Source organism: Esox lucius, chromosome 9 (assembly GCF_011004845.1).
Source record: "Esox lucius isolate fEsoLuc1 chromosome 9, fEsoLuc1.pri, whole genome shotgun sequence".
Taxonomy (NCBI): Eukaryota; Metazoa; Chordata; class Actinopteri; order Esociformes; family Esocidae; genus Esox; species Esox lucius.
The window spans coordinates 15,925,680-15,939,391 of NC_047577.1; the positions used below are offsets into that span (position 1 = coordinate 15,925,680).

Consider the following 13,712-nt stretch of genomic DNA (forward strand, 5'->3'; position numbering starts at 1 on the left):
TCCTGGGTCGTTTTTGTCGGGCTGTATTTCCTGCAACCCCATTCGTGTATGTATCATTATTATCCCGTGTACTGTCCTCTGCTGGCCTTGATCTGAACTCAGCTTATTCCTTGTCTGATTAATTCTAGTACCAAACCCCGCCTGCCTTCAAACTGTCTTTTCCTATCGATATCAATACACCTCGCCTAGTTTGTACACCTGCCTCCGAAATCTGCACTTGGATCTAACAATAGTTAGTAATGTAATCATTCTTTCTGAGAAAAATAATGTCATTCCACTGTGGATTCATTAAATTGCATAATTGAATTCACAGCATTGTAATTCACACAGAATACCCCACACCACTCTGTTTGGTTTAATTTAACACTGGGGAATCCTCAGGGTAACGATATGTGTTGTTACTTTTTACTTGGGATATGGACTTTTTCTTAAATGACCTTGACTAGAGGATCATGGATTTACCGTTCTCATGTTGAAGTCCCTCAATGAGGGCTCTAAGATCCATCTTCCCCACTATGTAGTAGAGGAGTTGGCTTTGTTGATGGTCCCCTTCAGGAAAGTGATTAATTATCCTACCTTAAGTGATGAATTATCATTTATTAAAAATCCCTAACTAACGACATGAGTTAATTTTCTGTGTCAACATGAACAAATGACACTACACCCTGTTAGTGAATGCATTTGTAAATCCTTAATAAACTAAGGGTTATCATTATTAACCGTTTGTTTATGTCTTTGTTCATCATTCGTTCATGTTAACTACTGCATTTGTTAATGGTAGTTCATGTACCCTTATCGGAAAGTTTTACCTTGGTTTACTATATGAATTTTATTCATAGATGCATTGCTGCAGTTGGAATTACATGTTTAAAGGCTGAATATAAACAATAGGGTAACATTGCCAAATTGTATTTCTAATGCGTATATAACATCATCCTAATGAACCTGACAAGGGGTACTGGTGATGGACAGTGCTGCTCTGTGAAGGTCAAGTCGTAGGACCATCTTTTTAAACATGGTCCTGACAGTTAAGCCTATCCTGGACAGTATAATTCCCATAATTTCCGCTTTTCTCCAAGAAAAGCTATACAAAGTGGGATTGCCTGAGTCCACATGCAGGTGGATCACAGGCTTCCTGTTCAACAGTAGGAAGCACTTGAGGCTGGGGAAGCACCTGTCTGACCCCCTGACCATCAGCACCGGCTCCCCCCAAGGCTGTGTCCTGTCCCCCTACTCTTCTCCCTGTACACCAACAACTGAACCTCCAGTCAACACTCTGTCAAGCTCCTGAAGTTTGCGGATGACCCCACCCTCAGAAGACTTATTTCTGATGGAGATGAATCCGCCTAAAGGTGGGAGATTGACCATCTGGTATCCTGTACAATCTGAACAACTTGGAGCTCAACTCCCTAAAGACAGTGGAAATGATAGTGGACTTCAGGAGAAACCCAGATGCCCCACCCCATTGCCCTGGGTGGCTCCCCAGTCCACTCTGTGGAGTCCTTTTGCTTTCTGGGCACCACCATCACCCAGGACCTCAAGTGGGAGCTGAGCATTACCTTGCTTACAAAGAAAGCACAGCAGAGGATGTACTTCCTGCGGCTGCTAAAAAAGTTCCACCCGCCAAAGACTAGGATGGTTCATTTCTACACTGCCATCAGAGTCAATCCTGAACTCATCCATCACAATCTGGTACGCTGCATCCACTTCCAAGGACATCATCCACTCTGCAGAGAGGGTGATTAGCTGCAATCTGCCATTTCTACAAGACCTACACCCTTCCAGGACATGGAGGTGAGTAGCACAGATTGGGGCTGATCCCTCTCACCCTGGAAATGGACTATTCAGAGCTCTGCCCTCTGGAGGTCTATCAGAACCAAAACCTCTCGCTACAGCATTAGGCCTCATGGACATGCCCCTTGAGCCAAATTGACTATAGCCTGCTGCCCACATACATACACAACCCTCAACTGGAGAAATCTATAACCCCTCCCCACACACACACACAATGCTCAACTGGAGAAATCTATAACCCTTCCCCACATACACACACAACCCTCAACTGGAGAAATCTATAACCCATCCCCACATACACACACAACGCTCAATTGGAGAAATCTATAACCCCTCCCCACATACACACACAATGCTCAACTGGGCAATTCTTTGCACCTTACATATTTTATAGTATATTTTTTAGTCATTTATTAATGCTCAGTCTATTGTTTTTATGTTCAGTCCCATTTTCTTCATTGTTTTTATTTATTTAAAGAAATTGCTGCACCAACAGACCAGAACAAATTCCTAGTTTGTTGTGAAACTTATAAAACTCATTCTGATTCTGAAGACCAAAGGGCAAGAACGATGTTGGAACCCTGGTCAGTCAACCAAACAACAATACCTCACAAAGAAACAGGAGTATCAAACTGAACTAAATAGGGAAACTAGGTGGGACCAGGTGGGTGAACAAGTGATCAATATTCAGGTGATTGGGAACCGGGGAGTGAGCTGCGTTCATGGGGAACGGGAAGTGCACTGTGTGCTGGAGGCAGAGGATGTGAGGGTTGACCGGGGCGTCTGAGGCAGAGGATGTGTGGGTGGACCGGGGCGTTGGACGCAGAGGATGTGTGGGTTGACCGGGGCGTCTGAGGCAGAGGATGTGTGGGTGGACCGGGGCGTCGGAGGCAGAGGATGTGAGGGTTGACCGGGGCGTCGGAGGCAGAGGATGTGTGGGTGGACCGGGGCGTCGGAGGCAGAGGATGTGTGGGTGGACCGGGGCGTCGGAGGCAGAGGATGTGAGGGTTGACCGGGGCGTCGGAGCCAGAGGATGTGAGGGTTGACCGGGGCGTCGGAGGCAGAGGATGTGAGGGTTGACCGGGGCGTCGGAGGCAGAGGATGTGTGGGTTGACCGGAGCGTTGGAGGCAGAGGATGTGAGGGTTGACTGGGGCGTCAGAGGCATAATAGCCCAGGTTAATCACATCAAACATCAATCTGTGTGTTCATGCAAAAAGCGACATGAGTTAAAGATTTGTTTGCATCTTTGTTCATCTATTGTTAATGTTAAGTACTGTATTCGGAAATGTTAGTTCATGTATCCTCATCGTAAAGTGTTGAACTAATACGTGATGTTCCTCAACACATGGTCCTCCACATTTTGTATGATTCTTCATGTCAGTTTTTTGGGTAAAGTCTTTTCCCACATTCATTAATGGCTGTGGGCCAATTTGGATGTGAAGGCAGGTACAAGATGATTGACCATTGTTAGTCTTTTAGATGGGTTTCTTAGCATTGGCCATATCACTAAGAACGAATATACATTTTTAGCTATTCAATACCCGAAATTTGCTAGTTTTTATATTTTCCCTAAAATCCATAAGAATGCAACAAAACCACCAGGAAGCCCTATTGTAGCAAGCCTTGATGTGGTAACCGCACCATTAGCCGCCTTTGTCGATTATTTTATTAGACCTGTTGCTGAACAGCTACCCTCCTTTGTTAAGGATACTGGCAGCATGGTTACTGTAATCGAATCTCTCAATCCCCTTCCTCAGAACACGTTATTGGTCACGTTTGATGTTGAGTCACTCTACACAAATATTTCACGTTGGTGGAATTGATGCTATTGAAAATTATCTCTCGCAACGTGACCCTCTTTTACAACCTTCGAGTGCATGAATTGTAACCCTGGCCAAGATAGTGCACACACAAATTTTTCATGTTCCAAAATGTTTTTTTATTCAGACAAAGGGCACTGCTATGGGATGTCCTATGGCTCCTAATTATGCTAATTTGTTTGTGGGCTACATGAAAGAACAATTCATTTTAAATCCCTTAAAAAATCCCTTTCTGTTTAATATCATTATGTGGAAACGTTATATCGATGATATCTTTTGTGTTGTGGAAAGGTGATGTTGAAATGTTAAAGGTGTTCCATGCCTTCCTAAACTCTTACTGATCTGAGATTTACCATGCAGTTTAACACAAGACAAATTCGTTTTCTTGATCTTTTAATTATTTGTGAGGACAATATACTATTTACTGATCTCTATATGAAACCCACTGATCGTAATAGTTAATTCCTCTTCCACTGAAAAACAGCTTGCCATACAGCCAATTCTGTGGCATTAAACTAATTTGTAAACATAATTCTGACTTAGACAAAAACATGACTCAAATGCAAGGTCAATTTAAATAAAGAAGGTAGAGCAATAACCAAATTAGTAGGGCTGTGGAGAAAATACAAAATAAACCTAGAACTGATCTCTTTCTAAGACAGCCTCATAAAAAAAAACATTCTAGTGTCTTAACCACACGCTACTCCAAATGATCTGAACGAATTAAGCAAATGGTTCAGAAACACTGGCACATCCTCAAATCAGATACCGGTATTAGTAAGGTGTTTCAGGACCCTTCCCTGGTGGTATTTTCTCGTGGTCGAAACCTCAGATCAATTAGTACACTCTGATTTACCTTCTCTAACTACCCATGGTCAACGGCTGTTTGCTCATTTCCCTGATGGTGACTACAAATGCAATGTCCGCGCTCAATGTAATGGAACCTTTAAGTGTACATCTTTTAAACATCCCCAAACAGGAAAACCTATCCCTATAAAAGGTGTAATCACATGCGCTACTAAGGCTGTCATTTATTTGTTAACGTGTCCCTCTGGTAAGCACTACGTGGGCAAAACAAAAAGAGAATTAAAGGTTCGTATTTCAGAACATCGTAGCACCATTAGGTGTAAAAACACAACGTAACCTGTTGCTGCTCATTTCATTGAGATGAATCATTCTATTGCGTCTCTCCACTATATAGACATTGAACATGTCACCCTTCCTAGGAGAGGAGGCAACCTCGACAATTAATTGTTAAAAAGAGAGGCGGCTTGGATCTTTAATTTTAGGACCCTTGCTCCATTAGTTATCAATATTGATTATGATCTGAAACCATTTCTCTAATTTGTGTGGTTTGCTCTAGATGATTGATAAAACTTAGTGCGATTGTGGCCTTTGGTGTATTCCTGTTTGTATATATCTACTCTTTATTTTGTTTCCCTATTCAATTTTGACACACTAAAATTTGAGTCTTTAAAGAATCATGTTTTTTCTTGACACACTGCAGATTCCAGAGACAGGTGTTTCACAGAAGCTGTTCACAAGATCTGGGGAGTGTCATGGCCTATGGGTTTAATGTATTCTTTAGAAATGTAGGATCAAAGATTCATTAATTCAAAGTAAACACTTTACCAACTGTTTATTCATGGTGTTTTAAGTGACCTTAATATAAAGTGTTACCATAATTTGATCTTATCACCTTCTATAAATTTTCACAGAAATAGTGCTCACCTTACATATGATGGTTAGGCTTGTGGTGCACTGTGTGCTGGAGGCAGAGGATGTGAGGGTTTACCGGGGCGTCTGAGGCAGAGGATGTGAGGGTTGACCGGGGCGTCGGAGGCAGAGGATGTGTGGGTGGACCGGGGCGTCGGAGGCAGAGGATGTGTGGGTTGACCGGGGCGTCGGAGGCAGAGGATGTGAGGGTTGACCGGGGCGTCTGAGGCAGAGGATGTGAGGGTTGACCGGGGCGTCGGAGGCAGAGGATGTGTGGGTGGACCGGGGCGTCGGAGGCAGAGGATGTGTGGGTGGACCGGGGCGTCAGAAGCAGAGGATGTGTGGGTGGACCGGGGCGTCAGAAGCAGAGGATGTGTGGGTGGACCAGGGTGTTGGAGGCAGAGGATGTGTGGGTGGACTGGGTGTCGGAGGCAGAGGATGTGACAGTATACCGTGCGTTGGACTCACAACCACATAGATGGAAATGGTTGGGAAATCTGGCTGCTCTAACTGCATGTCCTCCTTACACCTAATGGAGAGATTACCAGTTTGATTCACTAGTTTATTTGTATTTTTTTATCAAGGTGTCACAGTACCTGCTGAGTCAAGCCCAAATACATTCTCAGAATAGAAGGTTGGCCTTGTTTGCAGTTTTCAGTTATTATGATAACTCAATGTTATGCCCTATTGAATTACTCAGGGTGTAATAGTTCTCTTTGGGTTTGCAGGACACATCATGGCTGATGCTTGTAACACAGCATCTTCCATTAACCTTGTTCACGTCGTGACATGCACCTATAAACTATATTGCGGTTTGGATACTAATATTTAAATGCAGTGTTTTTTGTGCCATGTTGGATTAAAATGTGTCATTCTAATCTTATACCGTTATGGACAACTTGAACAAGTTTGCACATCTGTCTTAACCATCACATGCAGACTATGATCAAAACAATAAAGGAAACTAGGGCCTGGTTTTAAGGCCAGCATGTATTTTCCAAAATGTATTTAATCTGTTTATATTGTGTGGATACGTTATAAAATGCTTGATTTCATAATAGCCCAGGTTAATCACATCAAACATCAATCTGTGTGTTCCTGCAAAAAGCGACATGAGTTTAATAGTTTGTTTGCATCTTTGTTCGTCTATTTGTCATGTTAAGTACTGCATTCGGAAATGTTAGTTCATGTATCCTCATCGTAAAGTGTTGAACTAATACGTGATGTTTCTCAACACATGGTCCTCCACATTGTGTATGATTATTCATGTCAGTTTTTTGGGAAAAATCTTTTCCCACATTCATTAAGGGCTGTGGGCCAGAGTGGATTTGAAGGCAGGTACAAGATGATAAAAAATTAATTGTTTCTTGGGACCAAAACACAAAATTCACCTTGGAACAAAATTATTTAAGAAGAGGTCATAATTTCATATCGAGGACGAAACCACATGGTGACATTTTGAGTCTTTAAAGAATCAAGTTTTTTCTTGACACACTGCAGATTCCAGGGAAGCTGTTCACACGATCTGGGGAGTGTCATGCCCTATGGGTTTAATGTATTCTTTAGAAATGTAGGAACAAAGATTAATTAATTCAAAGTAAACACTTTACCATCTGTTTATTCATGGTGTATTAAGTGACCTTAATATGAAGTGTTTTATATTCTACAAATTTTCACAGAAATAGTGCCCACCTTAAATATGATGGATAGGCTTGTGGTGTCTAATGGAAACAACTCATCTGTTCCAGAGAATAAACTGATTTTAGGTGGAATGTTTAGATTGTTACTTTCTAGCCCTGATTTGCATTTTCTGCTGTTTTTGAAAATATCTTAGGATGTGTCTAATATTGACACAAGGGTGTTTTCAAAGGGTGGGAAGATATGCTTCTACTCACTCTGATTTCCATTTTGACACTCGACCCATGTCATTACTGTCAAACCAGTTCCCCTGAAATCCAACATGAGCAAACATGTTTTAATTCACACAGGACTGGGGAGTCATAATGTACTGTGTTCTATCCAGTCTGAACCCCCAAAGAGCAAGTAACAAGAGTTAATGGAAAATGGCTAGGAAAAACTCCTGTGATGGCAATTTCTAAAATCCAAATAGTTGTACGAAAATGGTAGGTAAGACAGGAGAAATCAATTGCGCAATAAACGGTTTTAATGAAACTTGCAAGGAGAAAGTATACAGGTTACAAAGTAACGGTGGATAGTTTCTAAATGAAAACAGGCAATCGACAGTATTTAAAGACAGGAGAGGGGTGTGACAAATCCTGGACATTCCAGATCAATCAGGACACATTCCCTTTGTTCTATAACACACGTCAAATGCTATCTTCCCCCACCTTATCCCTCCTGCCAGAATGTTTACTGTAGCGTTTACCCAAAGGTTCACACCAAGGACAGCTCTCCTTCCCGCCATAAATACCTTCTTCAACTTAAAGAGTTCTTACAGTATCTGGACAGACAATAGATGCCCTGGTGAGTTCAAACAGATAAGGAGATAAAGAGTAACCCTTTCATCAGCTGACACCAGTCAATGATGCCCCCTAAGCAAATGCCAGAACCCTCACATTCATCTATCTATCTAAACAGAGGGACTTAGTCCTTTAATCAGTAAAAATACACTGTATTAAGAAATTTCCACAACACTCCCTACCAGGGTCAAATCAGAGGAAGAACCCTAGGGAGGAACCAGACTCTCAGGGGTGGTCAGTCCTTTTCAGGATGTGCCAAGTGAAGATTATAAGAGAACAATACCTTTTGGGCCATGTCAATGTTTTTGCATAATCAAGACAAGCGGGTAAATAAATGCAAGTGGGCTGTGTCCAGAGTACTTTGGGCAGGGACATCTGCGAGTCATTTGAGCCAGGTAGTCCTGAGGCGTGGTCCAAGGGCTCATTCCTCCTAAGGATTAACAGGACATCAGGAACGTTAGAGAGAGCATTCCTAGGACAGCAAGGCCAGTTTGGAAATCCAGTGCTATTTGTTCACCTTCACAACCCTGGGCCAGACTACACTTTATCATGGAACTTCCTGAAGAGATCAGTCTTTAGTAGGCACTTAAAGTTTGAGACTAGGGGTCTCCCAATTAAAGCCTCTTGAATATTTAATTAATTTGACAACATAAATAGTTACACATCTGCATAAATAATGTGAGTGTATGAAAATGTATGTAAAAATGTCATGTTCTTCATCATGTTCTGTATATCAACTGTTTTATGGACACCAATACGAACTCCATCTTTCATAGTCAAGGTAAACATGTTTTCTGTTAGTCTGCTATCCAGACCCATTGTAATGAGAAGAAGGTCTGTTAGACAAGGCCTTGTCTACAAAAGGAAGTGTGAGAGAATAATTTAAATATACAGTTGAGAGGATAACCTAAATGTACAGGTGAGAGGATAACCTGAATGTACAGGTGAGAGGATAACCTAAATGTACAGGTGAGAGGATAACCTAAATGTACAGGTGAGTGGATAACCTGAATGTACAGACGAGAGGATAACCTAAATGTACAGGTGAGAGGATAACCTAAATGTACAGGTGAGAGGATAACCTAAATGTACAGGTGAGAGGATAACCTGAATGTACAGGTGAGATGATAACCTGAATGTACAGGTGAGAGGATAACCAAAATGTACAGGTGAGATGATAACTTAAATATACGGTTGCTGGCAGGAAGGGCAGCAGCATTGACAATGTCAGAATTATGTATTTATGTAGAGATTTTTCAAAAACAGGATGCTTGTTGTTTCACAATAAAAATATCAGAACAGATTTTTAAAATGAGAAAAAGTTGATATGGTAACAGTTAACAGTTAACCGCTAACAGTGAAAAGGTTCGTATGAGACAATTCAATTGCTTCATAGGCACCAGTGTGTCTTATACTTAAGTTTATTCTACAATACGTTCCAATAATATGGGACTTGATCGTCAAAATCAGTTTAACCAACTCAGATAATTTCTCAGGTTCTCTAGTACTAGCAAGTCATGTAATCCCGAACACATCTGATAACTGCTGCGATTCCAATTCATTTTTTGTAGTGACTTTTATAGTGACAAAGTTTCTGCAAGATAGTCCAATATACAAATATCCACCAGTGTCTGTCCCTTCTAAAAGTCAAGTCCCAGCCAATAGAAGTCTACAATACACAATGATGTACGAAAGTTCACACCAGGAATAAAGTGTATTATTATTTGGTTGTGACTGTATGTCCAGTCATTTTACCACTGAAGGTGAACTTCAGACCAAGTTTTATATTTCTTGCAGAGGGCAGCATGTTCACCATCCAAAAACGGCAACTTAGAAAAACTGCTGAATTGATGATGAAATCATTAGAATCACAGCAATTTAACACAATTGGAGCTCAAATAACATGTGGAGACCTGATTGGCAACACCAGGTACAATTTGGTAATATTCTCTGGAAATGATCCAACTCTATAACGACAATATTTACTCTCTTTAGTTCTCTGGAAGTGACCTGGATTTCAATAACTGTAATAAGCCAAGAACCAGCCCCCCTTTCTCTCATCCAGCGTGTCTCAATCCTATAAAAGCAGAACTATCCCTCCACTCTGTACTACAACACCTGTTCACTATTACCTTCAAGAGCTCCACTGCACCAAGGAAGAACACAGACACAGGTAAATACATTATTTACATACATTCTGGATTACATTTTCATATCAGTCTTGGCCTCATGGTAACGGAGGTTAAATTAGTAAATTAATAATCTTATTCTGAATTCATTATTAACTGAGGGAATAATACATTATTTTACAGTGCCACCTGGGTGTTGGTGACTGACAGAGTTGAATTGCACTTATAAACTTTACACATTGTGACCTGTGCATTTCGTGGATAGTTTGGATGAGGACAATAATATAATCCATAATATAAATTTTAATGCAGTTCACCCATTTTACATTTCCATTTAAATATTCATTTCACTCTCTCCCTCTGTTTGTTTATATATCATAGCAGTAATGGATAGGTGTATACCACACTGTGGGGACAAAAACAAAGGTAGTTCCATTGGCAACGTACATGGAGGTGGAGGCAATGCGAACATTGGCAATGCATCAGGAGGTGGAGGAAGTCACATTGGCAACGTACACGGTGGTGGAGGCAACGAGAACATTGGCAATGTATCAGGAGGTGGAGGAAGTCACATTGGCAACATACATGGGGGTGGAGGCAACGCCAACATTGGCAACGTTGGAAAACCATCTGGATGCCATTAGGGCCGGTAAGTATCTCAATATCACAGAAAATAACCTGTATATTATTACATTAAGAAATGTACATTATATTTTGCCATCTGTTCCATATTATAAGACGTGTTGTCATTTTGAAGCAAGTACATGTCAGCATACACATTTTAGAACTCGAATCAATAAGTATAAGGCTATCTTGCTCCATAGTTTTTTCCAGGAGTTCCTTGATTTTGACAGGTACATTAATATCAGATCTACCTAATGACTCTTTTTTCTTTCTCTGTGTTTCTTCGGCACAGCCAGAAGAGGACTGGTCACCCCTCTGAGCATGGGTCCTCTCTAGGTTTCTTCCTAAAATTCGACCTTCTTAGGGAGTTTTTCCTAGCCACTGAAATTCAACACTATTGTTGTTAACTCCTTGGGGTTTAAGGCCGGGTGTCTCTGTAAAGCACTTTGTGACTGCTGTTGTAAAAAGGGCTTTATAAATGAATTTGATTTGATTGATTCTTGTCCTCTTAGCTTCACCAAAAGCCTGTCAACATCCCTGCTCACACTGGGGTGAAGATTATGAAAACTGGGTGCATATTAAAGTTCTTAGTTCTATCAGATTCACTCTAGGAGTATGGTTTTAATCAGCATTGTAACCGTTCTTGTTTTTGTCAAATAAATAAATGTTACAACACTGATTTAAGTTTTCTGGATATTCTTACTATGACAGGTAATTCTTATCGTGTGTGTGGGAAGGGGGGCAAGAGGCCACCCTAGCTGAGCACCAGGTGTTAAAAATTTGCTACTAGAAAAATTACAATACGAAATACACTCACCTAAAGGATTATTAGGAACACCTGTTCAATTTCTCATGAATGCAATTATCTAATCAACCAATCACATGACAGTTGCTTCAATGCATTTAGGGGTGTGGCCCAGGTCAAGACAATCTCCTGAACTCCAAACTGAATGTCAGAATAGGAAAGAAAGGTGATTTAAGCAATTTTGAGCGTGGCATGGTTGTTGGTGCCAGACGGGCCGGTCTGAGTATTTCACAATCTGCTCAGTTACTGGGATTTTCACGCACAACCATTTCTAGGGTTTACAAAGAATGGTGTGAAAAGGGAAAAACATCCAGTATGCGGCAGTCCTGTGGGCGAAAATGCCTTGTTGATGCTAGAGGTCAGAGGAGAATGGGCCGACTGATTCAAGCTGATAGAAGAGCAACTTTGACTGAAATAACAACTTGTTACAACCGAGGTATGCAGCAAAGCATTTGTGAAGCCACAACACGCACAACCTTGAGGCGGATGGGCTACAACAGCAGAAGACCCCAGCGGGTACCACTCATCTCAACTACAAATAGGAAAAAGAGGCTACAATCTGCACTAGCTCACCAAAATTGGACAGTTAAAGACTGGAAGAATGTTGCCTGGTCTGATGAGTCTCGATTTCTGTTGAGACATTCAGATGGTAGAGTCAGAATTTGACGTAAACAGAATGAGAACATGGATCCATCATGCCTTGTTACCACTTTGCAGGCTGGTGTTGCTGGTGTAATAGTGTGGGGGATGTTTTCTTGGCACACTTAGTGCCAATTGGGCATCGTTTAAATGCCACGGCCTACCTGAGCATTGTTTCTGACCATGTCCATCCCTTTATGACCACCATGTACCCATCCTCTGATGGCTACTTCCAGCAGGATAATGCACCATGTCACAAAGCTTGAATCATTTCAGATTGGTTTCTTGAACATGACAATGAGTTCACTGTACTGAAATGGCCCCCACAGTCACCAGATCTCAACCCAATAGAGCATCTTTGGGATGTGGTGGAACGGGAGCTTGGTGCCCTGGATGTGCATCCCACAAATCTCCATCAACTGCAAGATGCTATCCTATCAATATGGGCCAACATTTCTAAAGAATGCTTTCAGCACCTTGTTGAATCAATGCCACGTAGAATTAAGGCAGTTCTGAAGGCGAAAGGGGGTCAAACACAGTATTAGTATGGTGTTCCTAATAATCCTTTAAGTGAGTGTAAAGTGCAAATGTAATTTAGTTGAATCAGGATCTGGATTTAGGATCATGTGGACTAGTTCAGAGTGCACTGGCAATATAACATGTTAACGAGCATGGAACACATAAGTAAACCGCTCAACTGTCAAAGAAGAAACTACACAGATGGTTAGGATCTTAGACAGGACTATAACCACTGCACTTTGACTTTCCTTAAAAAACCTAGTGTAGAGTAACACTTCATTTGGAGAGAACCAATAATCTGTAGACCATCTATGAATTTTCTACCATCTGTTATGTCACTTTCAGACAAAAAAACATTTATACATAGAAATTTTATCTCCAATATTTGTGGCATGGTAGTTTCATTCAGACATTGGGGTGTATGGAAAATGTACAAGAAGGTAGATACATTAGATGTAAGCCTATTCACTATACTAGTAAGCTAAATTCCTAGCATCTCCTACTTTTGCCTTTAAAATGAGTCATTCAGTAAAATTAATTAAAAACAGATTAAAAACCTTTGAAACATTACACATTTCAATATGCAGTGGTGTTAAATTATTATATCATTGTTTCTGAGAAAAATAATGAAATTCCACTGTGGACTTCTTAAAGTGCATAATTGCATTTACAGCATAGAAATTCATACTGAATATTGAACATCCAAAATATATTGGGACTGTAAAGGCTAAGCTATGAACTGTGCACCCAAGAAATGGGGTATGTGCCTATCAGTAAAACTCACAGAATCCGGTAAAATGTAAGCAGTTTAAAAATATGTATTATATATAATGTGTGTCTCTCGGTTTTGTGGTAGCAATATCTCTTGCTGAGAATGTACAGTACAACATGAATGTAATCAGACCATTTCCTTTCACTCAATATCTATTTTCTGTAGGTAAATATCCAGAATATTGGTGAAGTACTGTAGTAAGTGTTTAATCAGATGAATTCATCAGAGCATCAAAAGGCAGACAGAGAACGACCCCTAGCGGCTGATTAGTCATGACTACAGTATTTCCCCCTGTAATCAAGTAGAACTATTCATTGGGGATGTGATCATGCACAACTATATGGCTATAGCAACCACTTTCTATTTTTATGGTTTTCACCCTAGGCTTTTATCTGGCAGACTAGTTCAAGAGG

At 40.9% G+C, this 13,712-nt stretch overlaps 1 long non-coding RNA gene across 1 annotated transcript; it reads left to right on the top strand.

Moving 5' to 3' along the window:
* The first annotated feature begins 9,888 nt into the window (after positions 1–9,888).
* On the top strand, positions 9,889–11,243 carry LOC114839833. Its single transcript, XR_003782209.2, has 3 exons — positions 9,889–9,984; positions 10,322–10,589; positions 10,857–11,243. It is a non-coding gene; the product is annotated as an uncharacterized LOC114839833 (long non-coding RNA).
* The last annotated feature ends 2,469 nt before the right edge of the window (positions 11,244–13,712 follow it).